We start from the raw sequence: 7074 nt of genomic DNA on the forward strand, positions 1-7074 counted from the left end.
ACGATAAAATTGTGAGAGATTCGATTGGCTCGCTATGGGCGATTGTCTGTCCATCTTTTCAGCGCAGGGATTGGAGAAGAAAGATGTAACGGGCCGATGTGATTGGGCGAGAAAGATTTCCCGGGTGAGCTGTGATTGGCCGGCTGACCCAGACTATCATTCTTCAGGTAGCACCACTGGCCCATGGGAGCCTTAGGGGAGCCTACAAATAAATAAGTGATGACAAATCAGTTATGTAACGTTTTTGCAGTGAATCGAAATGAACACAACACCAACATGCTGCTGGCTGCAATCGGGGATCGTTTTTGGTTTCTGTTGAGGAAGCGTTCGGCTGTTATTAACTGAGCGATTTGGTGAACTCCTTGCCAGCTCTGCGGGCAATCCAATAAAGTCACGTTCCCATACCGGGAGTTGAACCCCGGCCACCTGGGTGAAAACCAGGAATCCTGACCGCTAGACCATATGGGAGGGCAATTCGACAGCTGGAGTTTGGGGCACACCTCTGGGCTCTTAAAAGGCAGCCGAGCCAGCCAGGAGTCGAACCTAGAATCTTCTGATCCGTAGTCAGACGCGTTATCCATTGCGCCACTGGCCCACGTGTGCCTTAATGGGAGCGGGGTCCTACCTGCTTATGCTTTTCAAGTGAAAAACGGCCAGAGGTCAAAAGCCATGCCTAGCGTTCAACAGTGATGTGGAAAAGCCAATGCCGTGACCCGGATTCGAACCAGGGTTGCTGCAGCCACAACGCAGAGTACTAACCACTATACGATCACGGCACCCCAGGCACCTGGGCCGGCCGGTAAAAGGAGCTGCTACATGTTGTGATATGCATTCTGGCGCCCCTCTGGCCTGCAGTGGCTTTTGATTTAGACATGATTGGAATAGTTGTAGTCTTTTTTGACACTATATCGAGAGACGATCTGATTCATACCCAAATGATACCTTTTGTGCTTTTTAAATAAAAAAACAAACAAACAAATAAATGAAAAAATCCTGCAACCCAGATACACTACATGATTAGTTCTACTGACACTGGGACTGACACTCACAGACACCGAGAGAGAAAATAAGCCAAAAGAGAGTTCACCTCAGTTCATCAAGAAGCTTAAGAACGATTTAAGTTGAAGAGTTCAATGGTATTGTAGCTTTGGTTATATAGAGAAATATATAACTTTAAATATATAACTTTAAATATATAACTTAAATATATAACTTTCTGTTATATACAGAAACACAGATGAGGCTTTGCACCCACACATAAACCTGATTAACATGTTTTAATGGTTTTCTTTTGTTTTATTTAAATTGTTGTTTTTAACTTATATAATAGTAAATACACTAGCTGTTCACTTTTGTATCTGTAAAAAGCTATAAGCTACTCCGAGAGACTTACATATTGGATCCAATTCCACAAAACCCTCCAGCAGAGTTCTGCTCATGAATGATGTACTGGGGGTTTCCAAAAAGCCAAGCTGTTGAACAAAATTGAGATAAGTGATTAAAAACCATGAACATTTTAATGCACATAAAACATTTGCACCTCAGTTCTGTTTAGGGTGTTAGTAGAATGCAAAAGTAATTTCCTACTGTATCTTACCTGCCCCACCAAGGACTGCATAGCCAGTCACAGCCGCAATGAATATAATGCAGCACAAGACATCAGTAAATGCCCTAAAAGAAAAAAAAGAATAAATTACATTTCCTGAAGAAAATGTGAGTGGTGCTTGCCCTGGCAAAACTCGTCCCCAAGCAGACAGACAGCATCCCAATACTTTTGGAGGTGGGTGGTCAGATAGGGCACCAAAAATGTTGTATACGAGGGGGTAGATAGGGTGCCTATACTTTTGGAGGCATGTGTACAGAGAGGGTGCCAATATTTTTGAAGGCAAATGGATAAGCGCAAGTGATGTCTTCAAAATGCGCATCATGGAGTTCTGCTACACCGATCAGCCATAACATTATGACCACCTGCCTAATATAGTCCCCCTTTTGCTATCACAGAGTGGCAGTTTAAAATAAAATATTATTATTTACTTGAAAGACTACAAACACATAAAATGACCTTCTCACTAACAATGAATGTTGAATTGAATGTTGGAAGTAATTCAGTAAAATAAAGAAAATGACAAAAATAAAATGTCTGTCCTTTGCAAATTTGTTGAGATACCGAGCCTGTAGAAAAGTCTGATTATAGACTGAAATTCTAACACCATTTTACATGGAGTAGTGGATTCATCTCCATGGAATAGTAATGACAAATGCAGAAAATCCATCATCATAATAAAATATCATCATGTCACGTCACAACACCAGGATACACGCCATGCACTTCCCTTCATTGCACTGAATGTTTTGATATGTCACATGTGTATGTTGCAGAAATTTTGTGATTCTGCATAATTTTGTGGTTGGCACACACGTGACATCACGTGTTGTCATCAGTGTACATGTAACCTTGTTCACCTTATTGTGCTGAGAGTTTGGAAATATCACATGTCTATATTGCAGATAGATGTTAGTGTGTAGAGATAGATAGATAGATAGATAGATAGATAGATAGATAGATAGATAGATAGATAGATAGATAGATAGATAGATAGATAGATAGATAGATAGATAGATAGATAGATAGATAGATAGATAGATAGATGGATGGATGGATGGATGGATGGATGGATGGAGTTTTAGATGTAATTATTGGTCTGGTTATGGATGTGATTTAAGAAATATGAGCAAATGGGTTGATTATTCCACCCACTCCGGATTCTGTTTTAATTTCAATGAGCAGTAATTGCTGGCTGGAGAATATCCATTATGTTATACATGGATACTTACACGGATTACATGTCACAAACATTTCCTCTTTATGATCTGAGTAAGAGTTTCTTCCACATAATACACAAGTGATTGTTGCCCCTGGTTTTATTTATTCAGGGTTTGGACTGCACTGTAAGATGAAGACTCCTCCTTAGCATTACATGCCAACTAATCAATCTGCACAGATTACAGAGTATTACACAGATTATAAAGTATTACACAAACTAAACAGTAGAGGTGTATCTAAAGGGCAGGGGGGAGGGGGGGAGAGGGGGGAGAGGGGGGGGGGAGAGAGAGAAGGAGAGAGGGAGGGAGAGGGGGAGAGAGAGAGGGGGGGGGAGAGAGAGAGGGAGAGAGGGAGGGAGAGGGGGAGAGAGAGGGGGGGGAGAGAGAGGGGGGGGGGAGAGGGGGGGGAGAGAGAGGGGGGGAGGGGAGGGGGGGGAGAGGGGGGGAGAGGGGGGGGGGAGGGGGGGGGGAGAGGGGGGGGAGAGAGAGAGGGAGCGAGGGGGGGGAGAGGGGGGGGAGAGAGAGAGGGAGAGAGAGAGAGAGGGAGGGAGAGGGGGAGAGAGAGAGAGAGAGGGAGAGAGGGGGGGAGAGAGAGAGGGGAGAGAGAGGGGGGGGGAGAGGGGGGGAGAGAGAGGGGGGGGAGAGGGGGGGGTGAGGGGGGGGGGAGGGAGGAGGACAGAGGGGGGGAGAGGGGGGGGAGAGAGAGGGGGGGAGAGGGGGGGGGGAGAGAGAGGGGGGGGAGAGGGGGGAGAGAGAGAGGGAGCGAGAGGGGGGGAGGGGGGGAGAGAGAGAGGGAGAGAGAGAGAGAGGGAGGGAGAGGGGGAGAGAGAGAGGGAGAGAGAGAGAGAGAGAGAGGGAGGGAGAGAGAGAGAGAGAGAGAGAGAGAGAGAGAATTTAACTTACATGGCTATAGAGAAGACAGGAGAGGATGGGAACAGAAAGAGACTTGTGTTTACCACTGACTCAAAAATCATGATCAGTAGACTGACCCTTTCTCTGGTCAGCATGATACCTCATGTAGAAGGGGTGGGGAACAGCTTGGCACTAAGCAAAGGGAGGGTTGGAGGCTTTATCATATTATTTACATTACTACCATTTTATATTATCTCATTATTTATTTACATCACACCCCAGTAACTGTATAGTGTATTGTAAGACCTTCATCTCGATTTATCACTTCAATGTGGAGATCCTTTCTTTTCTGCCATTGTGTTTCTGTTTTTCTGTTATATACGTAACATATGTCATATAATATATAATGTTATTTGTTATTTTTCCACGTTTTAGTAAAGCACTTAAAGGTTGTGAAATTCTTTAAAAATGATCTGTATACGAGTGAAACATTGTGTGTAAAGGAAAATTTTATACATATACTGATGACTAAAAATAATCAGAATGAGGCTGTAATAGGAACAAATAAATATTTAAGTAAAGAATATAATCATTATACAAAAGTTTATTCATAAACAATTCTATTTATCTATATATTATCTATAATAATAACTTATGGGAATAGGGGGAGTGGGATAGAAACAGAGGGACTGATTAAAAAGGGATAGATTAATAAGGGAAGAATGATCTTAAGTACACCAAGATGTGTGCAAACCTGGTGGCCAACTACAAGAAATGTCTGACGTCTGTGATTGCCAACAAGGGTTTGCCACCAAGTACTAAGTCATGTTTTGCAAAGGGATCAAATACTTATTTCACTCAATAAAATGCAAATCAATGTAGAACTTTTTTGAAATGTGTTTTTCTGGATTTTTTTCTTGTTATTCTGTCTCTCACTGTTCAGATAAACCTACCATTAAAATTGCAGACTGATCATTTCTTTGTCAGTGGGAAAACGTACAAAATCAGCAGGGGATCAAATAATTTTTTCCCCCTCACTGATTTTATTTTTATATATATATATATATATATATATAAATAAAACAGTGGGTTATGGCAGCGACTGAGGGCAGGACTAGTGAGAAAACTTGAACACAATCAAAGGGGGCTGAACACAAATGCAGATAACCAGATCACAGTTCTGGAGAAATGTTTACTTATCTTTAATTAGATAATAATGCAGGTCAAATAATCCACAAAACAAATCCAACAAGTCAGCTCAAAAGACTTGACAGTAGTTCCAAAGAATAAATCCCCAAAATCCACAAGGTTAATCCAAAAGCATACAAAAGGTTCACAGGAGTCTAATCAAAAAACAAAGTCAATACTTCCAAAAAGTCATTCTAATTAGTCCACAAAATAAATCCATAAGGCATTCAAAAGACCACTTGTCAATCAATCAAAACAAAGAACTATACCAGATGCACAAAGTCTTTTAAGGACAAGGCCATAAAACAGAGCACACGGCTGACCTAGACTTAATCAAGGTACAGGAAACACTAAGCAAAGTATTTGTGGAGGAAAAGGGTGACTTAAATACACAAACCTAAACAAAGCACAGGAGACACCTATTAGACATAATGACAGAGACTGGACACCAACAAAAAGGCAGTGGGGGCCTCTAGTGACCAGAAAACAGTCCACAACCCTGACAGGAAACCAGTAGATATCAGTTTATATCTTGCTTAAGTCTTAAGTCTTTTCCTGTTTCTTCATAAAATGGACATAATAAAGCGTCCAAAAGTCAGAATGGACAAACCCATGTGTATAAATCACACCAAAATATGGATTTGAATTAAAACACTTAAGAGAAACATTATTTCAGACTTTTGGATAACAACCTGATAGACTTTTATTTGATAATTATGTGCAGTATTGAGATTAAAATTTATACTTGATTTGGATTGGTCAGAAGGTGTTCAGCATGGACCTGAAAGCAGTTCAGGTTTCAAATCAAATCTCTCTTTTTTAAGAATGTCCTCTTTCTGATTATCGTCTACTAAAAACAGTTAAATCAAAGTATATGGCAAACTCCAATCATTTTAGCCTCACCTTAAACATTTTAAATGCAGTGATGTAATGTAATGTAATGTAAAGTAATGTAATGTAATGTAATGTAATGTTTAAATGCAGTGATGTAAAGAAATACTGAATATATAGAACTACTGTAATGCTGAAGCTTTCTGTAAGGAGAATGTTTACCATATAGGGAGGGAGACTCCAATAACACTATGAAACTTTCATTTATTTCAGTCATTTTCATTCTTTCTTTCTTTTTTGCTTGATCTGTTTATTGAACTTTTATAATAATAAAAGGATAAAGATACAGGAGAATAGAAACAACATTTTTTCCCCACACTCAGAGTTATACAAACCAAAAAAACCTCAATAAATAATTATAAAGTGTGTGAATTATGTACAGAAGTATCAGAGTTGAATCAGAGTTTAGAAACTAACTAACTAACTAACTAACTAACTAACTATAATCACAATCATTTATATCAGCAAACAAAACATTAATATAAATTATGTATACACAGTGCACATACTTGTACTCAATACACTTTTGATCAAGATCAAGCCACAATTATAAGGACATCCTAATGATTAGACTGACCAACTATAGAAGAAGAATTCACATAATCAGAAAAAATAATAATTAATGGCCCCAAGTTTCAGAAAATCTGCCAGTATTACCCTTTATTGTGTACCTAATTTTATCCAAATGAATGAAGCTCATAACATCTTACTGCCAGTCATCAAAAGATGGAGGGAGAATTTGTTTCCATAGCAGAAGAATATGCCATCTAGCTAATAATGTTAAAAAAGCAAAAGCGTTTGCAGAACATCCGGACAAACCTGTGACACTCGGAGGAAGTCCGATAAGTGCAACCAAAGGACAAGGCTTGATCTGTTTCTTTGTCAAAACATTCAAGACAAAAAGATATATAAAAAGATTTATAGCCAAAAAAAAGTTATGGATCAAAATTCTGGGACCAAATTGGTAATAATTGCTGGACAAGGGAATTACTTTTAGGAAAACGTGAGACGGCAGTAAGAGGACCACACAGTAGTGCAGCTGGTCAGGCCGGGGAGCAAGAACCCTCTTCAATACTGACCCAAGCTGAGACCCAATCACAGAGCCCGAAATGACTCTGAAACCAGAACAGTGTAGATTGTATATTTGTCACCCAGTTGTAAAATAAGAAATTATGAAGGGCAAGCCCACCCTCAACCTTTGGTTTTTGAAGTATTTCCCTCCGAATTCTGGCTTGTTTTTCCCCAAAAAACAGATGAAATGTGTGGGTTTAAAGTCTTAGATATAATAAATATTAGATATAATAAATATAATAAAGTTTT

The 7074-nt window shown here is 39.8% G+C and overlaps 3 non-coding genes across 3 annotated transcripts; all 3 read right to left on the reverse strand.

Moving 5' to 3' along the window:
• Positions 1–396: 396 nt before the first annotated feature.
• On the reverse strand, positions 397–468 carry trnae-uuc (transfer RNA glutamic acid (anticodon UUC)). Its single transcript has one exon. It is a non-coding gene; the product is annotated as a tRNA-Glu (tRNA).
• A 54-nt stretch (positions 469–522) lies between these two features.
• trnar-acg (transfer RNA arginine (anticodon ACG)) lies at positions 523–595 on the reverse strand. Its single transcript has one exon. It is a non-coding gene; the product is annotated as a tRNA-Arg (tRNA).
• A 109-nt stretch (positions 596–704) lies between these two features.
• Positions 705–776, reverse strand: trnah-gug (transfer RNA histidin (anticodon GUG)). Its single transcript has one exon. It is a non-coding gene; the product is annotated as a tRNA-His (tRNA).
• Positions 777–7074: the final 6298 nt, after the last annotated feature.

Source organism: Hemibagrus wyckioides, linkage group LG27, assembly GCF_019097595.1.
Source record: "Hemibagrus wyckioides isolate EC202008001 linkage group LG27, SWU_Hwy_1.0, whole genome shotgun sequence".
NCBI classification, from domain to species: Eukaryota; Metazoa; Chordata; class Actinopteri; order Siluriformes; family Bagridae; genus Hemibagrus; species Hemibagrus wyckioides.